This window comes from Bos indicus, chromosome 29, assembly GCF_029378745.1.
Source record: "Bos indicus isolate NIAB-ARS_2022 breed Sahiwal x Tharparkar chromosome 29, NIAB-ARS_B.indTharparkar_mat_pri_1.0, whole genome shotgun sequence".
NCBI classification, from domain to species: Eukaryota; Metazoa; Chordata; class Mammalia; order Artiodactyla; family Bovidae; genus Bos; species Bos indicus.
Genome location: NC_091788.1, coordinates 12,921,591 through 12,938,210, shown reverse-complemented (window position 1 = coordinate 12,938,210; position 16,620 = coordinate 12,921,591). Strand labels below are relative to the sequence as shown.

General features: G+C 39.4%; 1 long non-coding RNA gene across 2 annotated transcripts; it reads left to right on the top strand.

The window, feature by feature from the left end:
• The first annotated feature begins 28 nt into the window (after positions 1–28).
• Positions 29–16,038, top strand: LOC139180667 (uncharacterized). Of its 2 annotated transcripts, none has more exons than XR_011564921.1 (2): positions 29–8,236; positions 9,483–16,038. It is a non-coding gene; the product is annotated as an uncharacterized lncRNA (long non-coding RNA). The 2 variants fall into 2 exon arrangements; XR_011564920.1 differs by having other exon boundaries at positions 29–9,359.
• Positions 16,039–16,620: the final 582 nt, after the last annotated feature.

The window sequence follows — 16,620 nt, the reverse complement described above, 5'->3', positions numbered from 1 at the left end:
CCCCCGGAACTACAATGCCCAAAATGCGCCATGGTCGGACGCGCCCGCAGCGGGCGAAGAGAGCGAAGTGGACAAGGCCGCCATGTTAGGGGTGCTGGAAAGATTCCGCGGAGCCCGCTGAGGTTTTAGGGAACTCGGGAGCCGAGTGGTGGTGCAGAGGGGACAGTGAGGAGGAGGATAAGTCGGTTGGTGAGCCTGGGTTCCTAACCTGGGCATCGGGGGATGGAGGCGGCGTCTGGGGCCGAGTAGGACGTGTCCGGCTGGTGGTGGCATGAGAGGCCGAGTGGGCCTCGGCCTTAACGGTCCTGCAGGAGTTGTGGAGGTCGCCTGCGCCTCTTGCCCCATGTTGTGACAAAGGGATTGAGGGAGTCAGTTTACTTTTGGGTTCAGAGCATCAAATTGATCCGCTGACAGGATAGTAAGGGGCGGTTGTGTTTTTCCTCGGGGAGTGGGGTGCGCTGCGGAGATCCCGGGTGGCGACCCTCTAACCTTTAGTCGCAGAACCTTCTACCTACGGAACTGGGCTGTCCCTCCCAGATTTTTTTTTGTTAATTGTTTTCTCATTCTCCAACCTTCCTTACTCCTTTCCCAAGGTGTCGGACCCTCATTGGTCTTTCATGCAGAAATGGTTTGCAAAAGGTTCGAAAGACATCGATGTTGAAAGGTAGCTAAACTGAAAGGGAACGGCGCTTTGGCCCCGCAGTAAAGAAAACACAAAGTCCCTGTTTAAAATGACATCTTCATACTTGCCAGCGAAGGCAGGGAGACGTTAAAAGGGAATACTGATGATCGACCTGTTGACGGCTGGAGATTGGTTACTGAGTAAGAGGGTTCTTGAATAAACATAGAGTGCATACTAAAATTACTGCCCAGACGGGATCTTCAGGACCATGGACCACCAACTTACTTTAAAAATACAATTAGTGTTTAATTTGTAGAACTCCATGTATACCACTACGTTAGCAACTAATTTGCTTTCAAACTAAGTAGCTGAAACGGAAGTCATTGGTCTTTCAAGTTGTTTTGCCCAGTATCTCGAATGAACTGTATTTTTTCTCCAGTTGTGTTATTAAAACAATGCTGTGTGTTTGTTCTTTTTCAGAATCTGTCTTCACTATGAAAAGATGAGAAATTTTCTTTCTTCCTGAGGGTGTCGGAAGGTCTTAAAAGGCTGATATATTAGTGCTGTTTTTCTCCTTTCCTTTTGCATATTATCCTGAAAACATAACATCACTTTGGGTCAGTAGGGGTATGCACTTCACTTGTTAGGAGTTAAAATTATAGCTGATAAGTGGATTACTGTATCAAGGAAAGACTAGGCAGAGTGATTATAAATGACAAAAACATGGTCAAAACATTTCTCAGATGTATGCAGATGATAATTACAGAAATAGTTTTATAAAGAATGATCTTACATATTGTCATGTTTCTAGGAACAAGTCAGATGAATGGCTTTCATTTTTAAACAGAGGTAGTATGTGTTGGTCTCAGTTATGCATGGAGCTTATGGAATTATTTGTTACTCAGAAATACCTTCTTTACAAGTAATGTTGGTAAGTATAGGAAAAGGAACAAAATGTGTACTGTTTTCTTTGTGATCTGTGTTTCTTCGTATAACTATAGACATGTTTTAACCTTAAGAGAGACAAAATAGACTGAACAGATTTACATTTAGGCTTTCTTTCAAACTCATACAAATTATTTTTAGGGGTTGGTGATTCATGGGTGTTGTTGTGTCTCATATGAACTTATCTTGTTCATTTTGTAAGAGACTCCTTTATATAAGCAATAACCTCCTCAATTTGAGTTACTATAAAAAAAAAATTTGTTGGGGGCGGGGGAACCCAGCAGATTTCTCAAAAACATTGTATGAGAGAAATGAGACCTGTATAATATAGTGATTTCTGTAATTTGCCATGTGTTTGGGTAGTTAGAAATTTTTTTCAGACTTTTATCTAATGGGCATCAAGCCATAAAGAAATGAAATCTAGTTACTGTCTCAAAAAACAACTCCCTGACCCTTAACTTTTAGGAAAAAAATTACATACTCTATGTGGATATTTTGTTTAAAAAATTAGTATTACAGGAGTCGATGATGCCAGCTTCTGGAAGAATAACCTCAGTGTTCCAGAAGGAAAACTGTGTAGGGGACGTCCTGGTGATCCTGTAGTTAAGACTCCACCTGCCAGGCAGCAGGTGCAGGTTGACCAGGCGGCTCAGTGGTGGAGTCCACCTGCCAATACAGGAGATGTGGGTTTGATCCCTGTGTCTGCAAGATCCCTGGAGAAGGAAATGGCAGCCCATTCCAGTATTGTTGCCTGGAAAATCCCACGGACAGCGGAGCCTGGGGGGCTGTAATCCATGGGGTCTTAAAGAGTCAGACACAACTGAGCAGCAGCGGCAGGGAACTAAGACCCCACACACTGTGGGGTGTGGCCGAAGTGAAGAAAACTGCGAAGTGCAGTTAGGAATGCCTTACGTAGGTAAACCTCCTTTCTTTTTATCTCAAAACAGAATTGGGACATTGATTTGTATTATACATAGCTCATTAAAGAGTATTGAGTTGTTAGGCCAAGGGTTTTCTCAATAGGGTCAAGTGTCTGGATCACCTGTGGAACTCTAGATATGTGAAGCTATTTCCTACCCATTCACCCAGCTGAATAATTTTTGTTCAGGGTTGTCACCAGCTGTTGTATATCTTTAAGTAGGTGAGTTTACAGCGGTAGGGTAGAGCAGCCTTCTACATCCCAGATTTGTAGCTTTTTGTGGTGTGTGACATGAGTAATAAAGTTTTGGCCAAGATTTTAGGTTTATTAATATATTCATAAATGAATTTTCAAGACGTGTAAATGACCTAAGGATTAATTTATGTAGAGGAGGGGCATTAATTTTACCTTAAGAATACCATAATATCCTGACTTGAATATTTCTATGAGTGAAATTTTGCTTGTGTACTTGTATAGTTTGAAAAGCCCTCAATTGGTTATGAAAATTAGGCCCTGTCTTCATTGAGAATCAGTGTAGTTAATTCTCTAAAAGGTGATGTCCCAAATTATAAAAAATGTTAGACTTGTTTCATGCCTGCAGAGATCTAAAATAATGCTTTTATATTTCAAGCTATGAAATTTGAGAGAGCAAGTATCAGTTATATTGTCTGCCTTTCTTTATCGCTTCCAAAATAAAATCAATTTTCTTAACCGTTCTCAGAAATGAAATGCCAGCAATCCAAAGGTGATGTAAACCCCAACAGTTACAGTAAGAGTTATTTTAAGTTGGTCACAGAATTAAGACATGAAAACTTAAGGGGGAAAATGAAAAGCATTTTACCAAAATTATCATATTGGATAGCCTTATATTGAGTTAAATGTTTTCTACACCATTTATTTTTAAAGTGGACACAGATGAGCATGTTATACAGGGTTCAGCATTTGGAGTTTCTCAGGAAACTCAGATTTTTAACTTATTCTGGAAACAAATATTTCATATTTACACATTTTACTTTAACAGCATTCAGAAAACTAAAGCATATGTTTTCTAGTCTTGTTTAGTTGACCCACTGTTGTTTTTGTAACAGATTGGTATAATTGTAGCTCCTGTGTTTAATTAACCAGAAAAATGAGCCTTTCATGATTTTTATTTCTCAGTTTTTAGTAGGTTTGGATAATTAAAGTGGCACTAGAACATTTCTTTGCAAGAATAAGTATATAAAGCTGAACTTAATCCAATATAAATATGTTCATGAATATAGCCACTTAAGGAAACTGCAGAGATGTACAGTTTTAAGCAATTATGTAAGTAGGTCCGTATAATTCGTAATTCAATTATGGACTTTTTATAGTACTGTTTTTGAACTTGCTGTAAAGGTTAGTCCTCAGTGAGTTCTGTCTTAAAACATTTTAGAAAATGTTCATCAAAATCATCTATTTACTCCTAAGCCATGACTTGGTGAATTTGGCACATAGGTGCTTATAAATGGAATAGCCTGGGGATTTGTTTGAGTTACTCCACCTCCATAAGGTAAAGTTCAGTAACCATAACCCTTGACATAATCTAAGTGATCTTTTTTTTCCACCTTTGAGCCAAAATAAAACTCAGCTTTCCTCCTTCCTTATTCTGTCCCATCAGACTTTTAGTCATTAATATAGTATTAAGCAGAATCTTTCATAGTTTCTTGGCAGTTGTCCACATTGAACTGGAGAGCATTTATGCTATTGACTCAATGTTAGCATATGTAGAGGCATTTCCTAGTGAATGTTTCATAGTCTTTTATATTAAGACATAAAAATTACAGAAAACGTTAATTTAAATGTTAAACATGCTGAAATAAAGCAGTTGCCTAAGTGGTAATGTTTAAAGTATATTGCAAGTAACTAATATAATAGAGCACTTTATTGTAATTGCTTAACTGCAACTAAGCAGCATCTTACATAAGTGTGATGTAAAAGACCCCTATCAGTCCTGTGCTATTTCAATGGAATACTTTTCTAGTAATGGGATGCAAAAATTGATAATGTATTGAAAATTAAGTGCTGTTTTTGGTGATGAACTTTACATTTATTTATTTTACATTTGACAGTCTCAATGGAAGAATTCCATTTCAGCTCTTGTCTTGCTTACTGTTTGTATCTTTAATGTTAGGCATTATGCCTTTTGAATTTCAGTCCCATGGCTGTTCTGTTTTCAGTATTCATGTTTGTGTCTTTCTAAAATTGTTTGTTTGTTTCTTGATAGTTCTGAGATGAACAGTTTTTGTCGCATCTCATCTGGCAATGTATTTGCCAAAGATGTGTCCTGGATTTTCTTGTTTTCCAGATAAACTCTGCTCACTCATCTTCCTCATTCTTGGAACCTGTTTTGAATTTGTTGCTGTTTTGGGTTCTTGTATGGAAATTCTAAGATTTATGGAGTACTGAGAGGAAGCCAGATTTCAGGAGTTTGAAGGTTAAGTGAAGGGAAGGGGGAAAGAAGTAGGTACCATATGTAGACAGCTTCTTTAAGAAGTTTGGCTCCAAAAGAGGTAAGAAATAGTTGTTTACAGAGGGAATGTGGGATTAAAAGAGGGTTTGTATTTAAATCGTCTACTTAGAGGTCAAAATCACTTTCTGTACTTCATAGCAGTCTGATCATTTCCCAAAGGAATCAAGACTTAAAATTCTACCTTGCACTGAAATCAGGCCAGGAGGAAAGGGGGAAGAGCTCTGAAGTACTTTTTTGATTTTTTATTTTTTATTTTTTCCTATGTGTGACTTGATGCTTTTCATTTGATTTAATTATTTTTCATTCCCAGTTTTCAGTTGTTTCATTTAACCAAACTTGGACTCCAGGACTGGAGAAGGGCATGGCAACCCACTCCAGTATTCTTGCCTGGAGAATCCTCACAGACAGAGGAGCCTAGTGGGCTACAGTCCATAGGGTTGTAGAGTTAGACACAACTGAAGTGACTGAGCTCGCACTCATATACTCCAGGATAGCGATTTATATGACAGTTCCAAAAAAAGCATAGCAATGACCGTGAGCCTCAGCTTCTTTTGAAAAATGACATGTTCTTATAGGTGATATCTGCCCTTTATATTCACATGCATGCTCTGTCGTGTCTAACTCTTTGCTACTCCATGGACTGTAGCCCACTAGGCTTCTCTGTCCATGAGATTTTCCAGGCAATACTGGAGTGGGTTGCCATTTCCTTTTCCAGGGGATTTCCCCAACCCAGGGATTAAATCTGTGTCTCTGGCATTGCAGGTGGGTTTTTTACCATTGAGCCACCTGGGAAGCCTGCCCTTTATACCTGTATCATTAATTCTTCCTATCCCTACTGCCTGGGATCCTCACAACCTCTTTTAGAAAAAAATGGTGCTCACTTGAACCAGGAGGTTAGACTTGAACAGGACGTGTCTGTTTCTTGCCCAGCTATGATTTTTCATTATACATTACCTAGAGGAGGAGAAATCGGAGACAGTTACATTCTTTAGTGTCATTAAGCGAGGAGGGTATGATTGTGAAAATCCAGAAAAACATATACGGAGGGAAAAGCAACTAATACTTGAGGGCAACCAGTCCCTACACAAGAGGTGGTAAACCCAATTCTAACTGATAGGAACTAAATTTTCAATAACCTGAACTCTCATTCAGTTACCCAGTAATGTAAATGAGCTACTGTTTGCCTCTGGGAGTTTAACTGGCAGAATAAATGGAAAGATGTCACCGAAAGAGGAAAACAACTAAGCCAGATGAGATTTTGCATAATCAGAAAATAAGGAGGTTGGTTACTTCTAGACTTTGGCACAGGAACGCAGTATGTCCAAATGTTATCTCACTGCTTTTCATGAGATGCACCAGAAGAAATGACCTGAGCTGTTGCCATGAAAAGACAAGCCTGTGGCTACCCGTGAATTGCTGTCTGCCGTGAGTTACCAGCCTCTTTGCACCCAGCAAGATGCCCCGTTTTAGGCTAAAACTTGACTGTTGGAGCTAATAACCTATTTTTAGCAAATTTAAGACTCTCACCCACCTCTTCAACCATCTGGAGAGAGGGAAAGATAAAACAGTGTTAACAGAAACAGAATAATTGTTGGTTGTGGGCCCAGAGTTATACTCAGGTTCAGCAAAGTTACTTGCACCTGTCTTTACTGCTGAATTAATTATTTAAGGTGATGAATTATTACTTTTTAATACTTGCTCAGTCTGCAAAGTTTACTTAAAGTGCATTTAACAGTTCAGATAACTAGAAAGCAGTTCCTCTGATAACACTGGCAGGATATGCTGTTAAAATATTTTTCTGCTGGTTGAGGTCTGTCACACTATTTGTTTATACTATTTTACATTATAAGCACTCAAAAGGCAGTGTAGTGTGGTGGCTTGGAGCATAGTCTCAGAGCCAGTCAGCCTGGTTTGAAGTCACACTTCTTCCCATTGGGTTGACTGAGCAAGTTGTTTAACCTATGCCTCAGATTCATCTGTACAGTGGGTATAGTACTTCTCTCATTTGGCTGCTATGAGAATTGAATGTATATGGAGATCACTATCAGCTGTAACACAAAAACGTGGTTTTTTGCAAATCTCACTATTTAAGGATTCACTGAAAGTACTGTCCTTCAAAAATTAAACCGTTTTTAAGCATGAGTATGATTCTCTGCTTTAGATGTTATAAGTTAATGTCCCATCAGTTTTAACTTTACCAAACACCTAGTTTAGTAACTGAAGCTTTATGTAAATATGTATAACATAAATGTGATATTTATACCATAATTTACAATTAACTTAGGGACTCTGCCACTGACAGTTTAAAGATCAAGTAAGAAAAGTATTGTCTAAAATAAATTTAAATTTTCAGGGTTTGGTCTGCAAATACCTGAAGTGAGTTCAAGCTTTATGGTCCACTTTTAAGAATATTAGGTCTGTAAGAAGTTCCAACGGAGAAGGCAATGGCAATCCACTCCAGTACTCTTGCCCGGAGAATCCCAGGGAACAGGGAGCCTGGTGGGCTGCTGTCTATGGGGTTGCACAGAGTCGGACACGACTGAAGCGACTTAGCAGCAGCAGCAGCAACAAGTTCCAAACGCATCGCTTCAAAGAATTGCCTTCACGTCAGGAGTGGCTTCTGGATTCCCAAACTAATAGACTACTGAGTAAGGTATCTCAGCTTAGGCAAATTAACTGTTAAATCTATTGCCTTATCTTTAAAAATAGGCTAACGTGGAAAACCAAATTGTTTTCTGTTGTATGTATTCTGCAGTGTAGTCTAGAGGCTTCAGCAACAGACTCTCCTAGGATACATGTCAAAAAGTGCAGATTCTAGTGTCCCTACATAGATACTCTGCTTACAGCAAGATCTGGGGATCTTTATTTACTTTTTTTTGGCCACACCGCATGACGTGGGTTATTAGTCCGCTGTGGGTGCTCAGGAACTTCAGTCATGTCTCACTGCGACCCCATGGCCTGTAAGCCCACCAGGTCCGCTGTCCATGGAATTCTGCAGGTAAGAGTGCTGGAGTGAGTTGCCATATCCTCCTCGGGATCTTCCCCACCCACCGATTGAACCTGTGTCTCCTGCATTGCAGGTGGATTCTTTACCACTGAGCCACCAGGGGAGCCCTTTTTGTCCCCTGACCGGGGATCAAACCCACACCCCTGCAGTGGAAGCACGGAGTCTTAACCGCTAGACCACCAGGGAAGTCCCTAGGAATCTGTATTTTTAATGAACTCACCTCTTCACCTAGTTCTACTTGAAAGCACAAAGGTAAAACAGCTTGCTAAAATCAGGCCTCAATACATTCTCCCCTTCCTCGTTTTTGTGTTCTAACTCTTCTTTCCATTGTGCTCAATACTTCTTGCTGCAGTTCCAAGACACAGAGCAAAAACTTTCAAAATCTTTTCTTTGTAGTTGTATTCAATAAAGAATATAATTCAACCACAGCACGTATTGCTTAAATCGGGTGTATAATAGTTTATTTTAGGGAAATGCATGAATTATATGATCCATGCTTGTATCTAAAGCATTTGATTAAAAGATTTTGAATAAAAAGAAGTAGTTCAGTAGCTCAGTCATGTCTGACTCTGCAGGCCCACAGGCTGCAGCACACCAGGCTTCCCTGTCAATCACCAACTCCAGAGTTTGCTCAAACTCATGTCCCTTGAGTCGGTGATGCCATCCAACTACGTCATCCTCTGTTGTCCCCTTCTCTTCCTGCCTTCAGTCTTTCCCAGCATCAGGATCTGTTCAAATGAGTCAGTTCTTTGCATCAGGTGGCCAAAGTATTAGAGTTTCAGCTTACTATCAGTCCTTCCAATGAATATTCAGGACTGATTTCCTTGAGGATTGACTGGTTTGGCCTCCTTGCAGTCCAAGGGACTCTCAAGAGTCTTCTTCAACACCACAGTTTAAAAGCATCAATTCTTCAGCGCTCAGCTTTCATTATACTCCAACTCTCACATCCGTACGTGACTACTGGAAAAACCATAGCTTTGACTAGACAGACCTTTGTTGACAAAGTAATGTCTCTGCTTTTTAATATGTTGTCTAGGTTGGTCATACTTTTTCTTGCAAGGAGCAAGCATCTTTTAATTTGATAGCCGCAGTCACCATCTGCAGTGATGTGGAGCCCAAGAAAATAAAGTCTCACTGTTTCCATTGTTTCCCTATCTGCCTTGAAGTGATGAGACCAGATGCCATGATCTTCATTATTTGAATGTTGAGTTCTAAGCCAACTTTTTCACTCTCTCACTTTCATCGAGAGGTTCTTGACTTCCTCTTTGCTTTCTGCCTTAAGGGTGGTGTCATCTGCATATCTGAGGTTATTGAAATTTCTCCCAGCAGTCTTGATACCAGCTTGCACCTCATCCATCCTGGCATTTCACATGAGGTACTCTGCATAGAAGTTAAATAACAAGGGTGAAAAATACAGCCTTGACCTACTGCTTTCCCAATTTGGGTCAAGTCCATTATTCCATGTCGAGTTCTAACTTGCTTCTTAACCTGCATATAGATTTCTGAGGAGGAGATCTGTGCCTGAAGAACTATGGACGGAGTTTCGTGACATTGTATAGGAGGCGACAATCATCCCCAAGAAAAAGGCAAAATGGTTGTCTGACGAGGCCTTACAAATACCTGTGAAAAGAAGAGAGGCTAAAGGCAAAGGAGAAAAGGAAAGATATACCCATTTGAATGCAAAGTTACAAAGAATAGCATGGAGAGTTAAGAAAGCCTTCCTCAGTGATCAGTGCAAAGAAATAGAGGAAAACAATAGAATGAAAAAGACGAGATACTTTAAAGGAAATTAGAGATACCAAGTGAACATTTCATGCAAAGATGGGCACAATAAAGGACAGAAATGGTATGGACCTAACAGAAGCAGAAGATATTAAGAAGGAAAAAAAAAAAAGGCAAGAATACACAGAAGAACTGTACAAAAAGATCGCAACCCAGGTAACCACGATGGTGTGATCACTCACTTAGAGCCAGACTTCCTGGAATGTGGAGTCAAGTAGACCTTAGAAAGCATCACTACGAACAAAGCTAGAAGTGATGGAATTCCAGTTGAGCTATTTCAAATCCTAAAAGATGATGCTGTGAAAGTGCTGCACTCAGTATGCCAGCAGATTTGGAAAACTCAGCAGTGGCCCCAGGACTGGAAAAGGTCAGTTTTCATTCCAATCCCAAAGAAAGGCAATGCCAAAGAATGTTCAAACTACTGCACAATTGCACTCATCTCACACGCTAGTAAAGTAATGCTCAAAATTCTCCAAGCCAGGCTTCAGTAGTACGTGAACTTCCAGATGTTCAAGCTGGATTTAAAGGCAGAGGAACCAGAGATCAAATTGCCAACATCCGTTGGATCATAGGAAAAGCAAGAAGAGTTCCAGAGAAACATCTGCTTCATTGACTATGCTAAAGCTTTTGACTGTGTGAATCACAACAAACTGGGAAATTCTTAAAGAAGAAACCTTATAGTAGGGTATTCTAGACATCTAGAATATCAGTATTGGGGAATGGGGGTATTATTTCAGACAATTTAAATCCATTTATTTTGTTCTATATGTATATATTGATTAGTTACTAAGTAAAAAAGACTGTGGAGGTACAAAAATAACAAACTTTGAGACCATTGAAGTGAAAGTGTTAGTCACTGTTGGTTCCAAATCTTTGGGATCCCATAGACTCTGCTAGACTCCTCTGCCCATGAAATTCTCCAGGCAAGAATACTGGACTGGGTTTCCATTCCCTTCTCCAGAGGATCTTCACGATCTAGGGACTCCTAGAACCCAGGTCTCCTGCATTGCAGGCAGATTCTTTGCCATCTAAGCCACCAGACTCAACTTCTTACTGTCACGTACCCCTTGGTCATGGCAGCCTGGTGTGCTGCAGTCCATGGGGTCTCAATGAGTCTGATGTGACTGAGAGACTGAACTGAACCCCTTAGTCAATCTAATGAAATCTGTGGATCACTTTTCCAAAAAGTTTTTAAAAAGTATATACAAGGTATAGCATAATAAAGGGATACAATAATACTGAAGTGAACACAAATTTTTTAAATTTTGGACATAGCAACATATATAAATATATATACACTAACAAGCTCTAGGGACTTTCCTGCTGATCCAGTGGCTAAAAATTTAAGCTCCCAATGCAGGGGGCTCAGGTTCAACCAATGGTCTGGAAGCTAGATCTCACATGCCACACCTAAGGTCCCGCATGCAGCAACTAAGACCTGGCACAGCCACATATTTTTTTTTTAAAGCTCAAGCAAGTTGTAACAATTGTAATAGGAAAATAATCAGACTTCAGCTATGACAGTCATATTTACTCTTAATACTACTGTAATCTGTTACCTGCATTCAAGTTTTATTAGAAGTTATTGAAAATAGGAATGTAATATTTCCCCATCCAAGTTCATGGAACCCTGAATTCTATTAACCTGTGATTAAGAACCCTGGCTAAACTTTTTAGATAGGAACTTACTCTTTTTCACTGTTGTATTCAAGAGCTGATTAAGATCTTTTTAGAGACCTGAGCTCTGAAAAACTTATGACACCTTACTTCGTATAATTCTAGACACTGATCAAACATTTCAATATTAACCTACCTCCAACTACGGAAATTAATACCCCCTTTCCTTATATATTCAATAGGTGAATCGAGGGATTTTTTTTCCCCTTCCCAACAGTGAGCTAGTACTGCAATAAAGTATACATAAAGTATATGTTTAGCTCCCATTTTTCCCTTCCCTGGTGGCGCAGACAGTAAAGAATCCACCTGCAATGCAGGAGACCTGGGTTCAATCCCTGGGTCAGGAAGAACCCCTGGAGAAGGGAATGGCAACCCACTCCAGTAATCTTGCCTAGAGAATTCCATGCACAGAAGAGCCTGGTGGGCTACAGTCCGTGGAGTTGCAAAGAGACACAACTGAACAACTTAACACCATTTTTATTCAATAGTACTTAGGGTAGAAATCACCTCATCTTATAATTAAGAGATAAATCTGTCCAGGTTACCCATTAACAAGTGGAAATTGAAAATAAAACCCAGGTTTGTTTGACATTTGAAATATATATGAGAACTGCTATTAATATCTTGCTTTTAGGTGAAACAGTAAATGTTGCAGACCTCAGTATCTCCCCTTTGGCCAAGACTACAAATATATTGTTTACCTACATTTCCCGAAGAGGTAGAACAACCATGTGACACCAAGCCCTTTTGATGACAAAACAGAAGTTCCATAACTCTTTAAATCACATTTTTAAAAACTCATTTGAAAGCATTTTTAAAACTTGATAGGTAATCTATGGTTTATGCTGTAGTAAACTTGACTTTGTTTTCACTATGTACTTGATATCATTTCATCTTTTCTCCCCTCCAAGAAAAACATTTCAAGGTTGCTGGGATTTGTGTTCATAATTTACAACTAAGAGGATTTTTTTAAATGCCCGTTCTCCTACCCATACCCATTAATATCAGTGGATATATTTTCATACAGCTTGTTTGGAAGGCAGTAAAGCAGCTTAGAGAAAAAAAATTGTTTAAGAAAATGTTTATAAAAATGAAGTGATACTCAAGCCCTTTTGATCCATGTGGGGAGCACTAGATCAATGTCTAAATTAATACATGATACAAATATTTCAGTTTTGATTCAATACTCATGTTAGTCAATCCATAACTTGGAAAAGTTAAATAGAACTTTGTTTTACATATGAAGAAATTGGGTACCTGGTAAGTAAAACTTGGCTTGGCTTGTACTGATATGAGACCATTATAGGTTTTACCCATGCTATTTAGTGTAAGCATACATTCACTTCACTGTAGAAATGTGGTTTGATCACAGTGTGCTGTCCAAGACCCTCCTGGAGACATTCCATACACAACGTGGTATGTGGACCTTATTGCCATTGTAAACTAAGGATTTCTGAATCACACCTAGTCCCAAGGGTTTATAAGAAGTAATTGTTGACCTGTAGTTATTTTCTTTGCAGAACAGTCATCAAGATGATTTGATACTTAGAAGCATAAATACGAGGTCTTCCCCAGTGGCTCAGATGGTAAAGAATCCCCCTGCAATGCAGGAGACCTGAGTTCAATCCCTGAGTCGGGAAGAACCCCTGGATAAGGGAGTGGCAGCCCACTACCTTGCCTAGAGAGTTCCATGGACAGAGGAGCCGAGTGGGCTACAGTCCATGGAGTCACAAAGAGATGGACAAGACTGAGCGACTAACACACATAGCATGAATACAGTGACGATATTCTACCTTCTAACTCCATTTTTTGGTACAAAGTTGCAACTTGCTGCTGCTGCTGTCACTTCAGTCGTGTCCGACTCTGTGTGACCCCATAGATGGCAGCCCACCAGGCTCCCCCGTCCCTGGGATTCTCCAGGCAAGAACACTGGAGTGGGTTGCCATTTCCTTCTCCAATGCATGAAAGTGAAAAGTGAAAGTGAAGGCACTCAGTCGTGTCCGACTCTTTGAGACCCCATGGACTGCAGCCTCCCAGGTTCCTCCGTCCATGGGATTCTCCAGGCAAGAGTACTGGAGTAGGGTGCCATTGCCTTCTCGGTTGCAACTTGACTGGGTCATAAACCAGTAAACTGTCTTTGGCAGCCAGATGTTATTGTTACCTGTAGGTAATATGCTCTTTTCTTCTGCCTGGCACATATCCAGATAGGCATGCAGCAGTTATTTAATAGGTAAATAAGTTGTTAAACTATAACACTGATGGATTGCTTAACCTTTTACATAATAATTGACAAATCACTTCTTGTAACCTGATTCTAGCTCATGAATAGATTTTAGCTCCTGAAGTAAACTGTTACAGTGAGGGAAACAGAACATTGTTTACGAAACCCTAGATGACCTGGACAGGAGACTGAATTGGAATCCTTAATTCCCAGAGCAAAGAGGGCCTTGACATTTAAGAATAAAATATTAATAGCTGAACTTTATATCATGTGTTTAATGTCATGATCATAAAGCCATTACTGTAACACTTAAGTTTATCTTCTAGAGGAAGCCTGTGAGATATCCAGAATGACTTAGTTTTTATTGACATTATTGTTTTCCTTCAGGACCTGATTTTTAATAGATTCCATGGTGATGCGATTTTGTCAAAGGATGCTGCATTCTCAGTTTCACTTTAAAAAACTGCAATTAGGTAAAACATTTTTAGATAGACTATCTCCATCTGGTCTCTTTCTGTCACCCAGGTTTTTCACCAACCACAGCTCCATGAAAATACATTGAAGTGTCTCCTGTTACACACTATACACTAAGGTTCATTATAGAACATTAGAATGAGTTTCCATTATCAGTCTGTATGAAAATCTTTCCCTGCCTTCTATCTTCTTTTATTTCCCACTTATGTCTTTGTATTGCTAACTATATTGAGGGTACATGACCATTGGGTTTTAAAGTTCTTTGAGAGCAGGAACTATACCATATTTATTTTCACATTTCCTTTGTACTTAAAACAAGACTTCTGTTTTTTCAGCAAATATTCACTGAGTAACCACTAGGTGTCAGATATACTAGGTAGATTCTGGAGACACCAGGGTAACTGAACAGGGACATTTCATTCGGAGTTGTAACAGTTTTGTGTAGGAGACGTGGAAAAAGAGATCTGTAAGTCAAAAAAACTGCAATATAATACAGTGGAATAGATGATTTCCTGGTTTAAGAATTCTTAAAAAAAAAAAAATCATTCCCCAAAATATCTCAACAAGTCTGACTCTAAATTTCCACCACTGGAATGTCATAAGACCAGCATTGCACTGTGGTTGCCTCTGGGCAGAAAGATTAAAGAATGTTGATGGATATGAAATCATTTTTCCATTCCTCTTTTTAAACTTTAAAAAAAAAATTTTACGTGGTACGATTCACTCCTTTTGATGTAAAATTCTACAGGTTTTGGCAAATGCATAGTCATGTAATCACAATCAAGATACAAAACAGTTTCATCACCCCCCAAATTCTCTTGTGCTGTCCTTTTTATTTGTTGTTGTTCAGCCACTCAGCCATGTCCGACTCTTTTGCTACCCCAGTGAACTGCAGCATGCCAGGCTTCCCTGTCCTTCTCCATCTCCAGGACTTTGCTCAAACTCATGTCCATTGAGTCAGTGATGCCATCCAACCATCTTGTCCTCTGTCATCCCCTTCTTCTGCCTTCAGTCTTTCCCAGCATCAGAGTCTTTTCTAATGAGTCAGCTTTTCACATCAGGCCAAAGTATTGGAGCTTCAGCTTCAGCATTAATCCTTCTAATGTATATTCAGGATTGATTTCCTTTAGGATTGACTGGTTTCATCTCTTTGCCATCCAAGGGACTCTTAAGAGTCTTCAACACCACAGTTCAAAAGCATCAATTCTTCAGTGTTCAGCTTTCTTTATAGTCCAGCTCTCACATTCATACATGACTACTGGAAAAACCATAGCCTTGACTAGATGAACCTTTGTGGGCAAAGTAATGTCTCTGCTTTTTAATACACTGCCCTTTTTATAGTTTGTGATAAAAAAATAATTTTATCCTTCAAAAATTAATGCTTGAATTTTCGACGTATACTTATTTCTATTCCAACAAAGTGTGCCTTTTCAGACAGTACCTTTTTTCTTAAGCAAGTTTAGAAATATAGATATCCAGGGAGGGGCTGAATCATTACACCATTGTTAGTCATCACTGTGTTGGAGCTGTTGAAAGGATTTAGAACTAAGAAAAGGTAAAGGGTGTATGGTGTATGTAGAGTGTGTGTCTTAGGCTAGAAAGAGGATAGGGGTCAGCGGGTAGAATTGGAGATTAGGGCCTGAATAAAACAGTGTACATGAAAGGGTAGATATGGGTACTGTGTTCATGTTAGTATAAGGGCCCTGGGTTATCAAAAATAGGAAACACCAAGTAAAGAGAGGAGCCCTGAAGAGGAGCCCTTCATGTGAAGATTGAGTGTCTATCTGGAGCTACAGAAGTGGGATTCTAGAACTGATTCTAGAACTGATTCCCAAAAAGTCACATCCCCTTTCTGGGCCTCAGTTTCATCATTTATAAAAAATAAATATATTCAAAAGTCCATTTCAGTTTTCTTCAACTAGAAACAAACTCTCATGTTTGTGTGTGTGTTCCAATTTTCTGTCCTCCAATTACAACTGAAGAACACATCTGTAGATAACAATAACCAAACTAGCAAGCCTTAAAGTCCTCTAAAGTTTGGTGTCATAGGCTGCAGAGCAAAATTAAGGTTGATCTGAATTGGGCTTTATTGACACAGTTCTGAGCCTCAGTCTTCTCATTTATAGAATGACTATATATACTAAGGTTCCCTGTAGTTCTCACATTTTATTACCATGAAATCTTAAAACTTAACAGTGTTACTTTTGTTCTCACTGCCTCTGGGTTTGCACCTGTTCTGACACTGAGCCACTATTCACTTAGTACCTTCTGTGTGCCATGATTTTAATGTAGGGTATTTTCCTACTCTGAATAGAGTAGGATTTTTATAGTGCTGCTGACCTTTATACCTTTACAGGTATGGGAAAATCACACTATGCCTCCCCCACTCATCCTGGATAACATATTCCGAGATATGCAAGATCTCATTTAAATGAATATTAGAAGTAGTACTAGACACGGGGAAAGGGTGGGGAAGATGTAT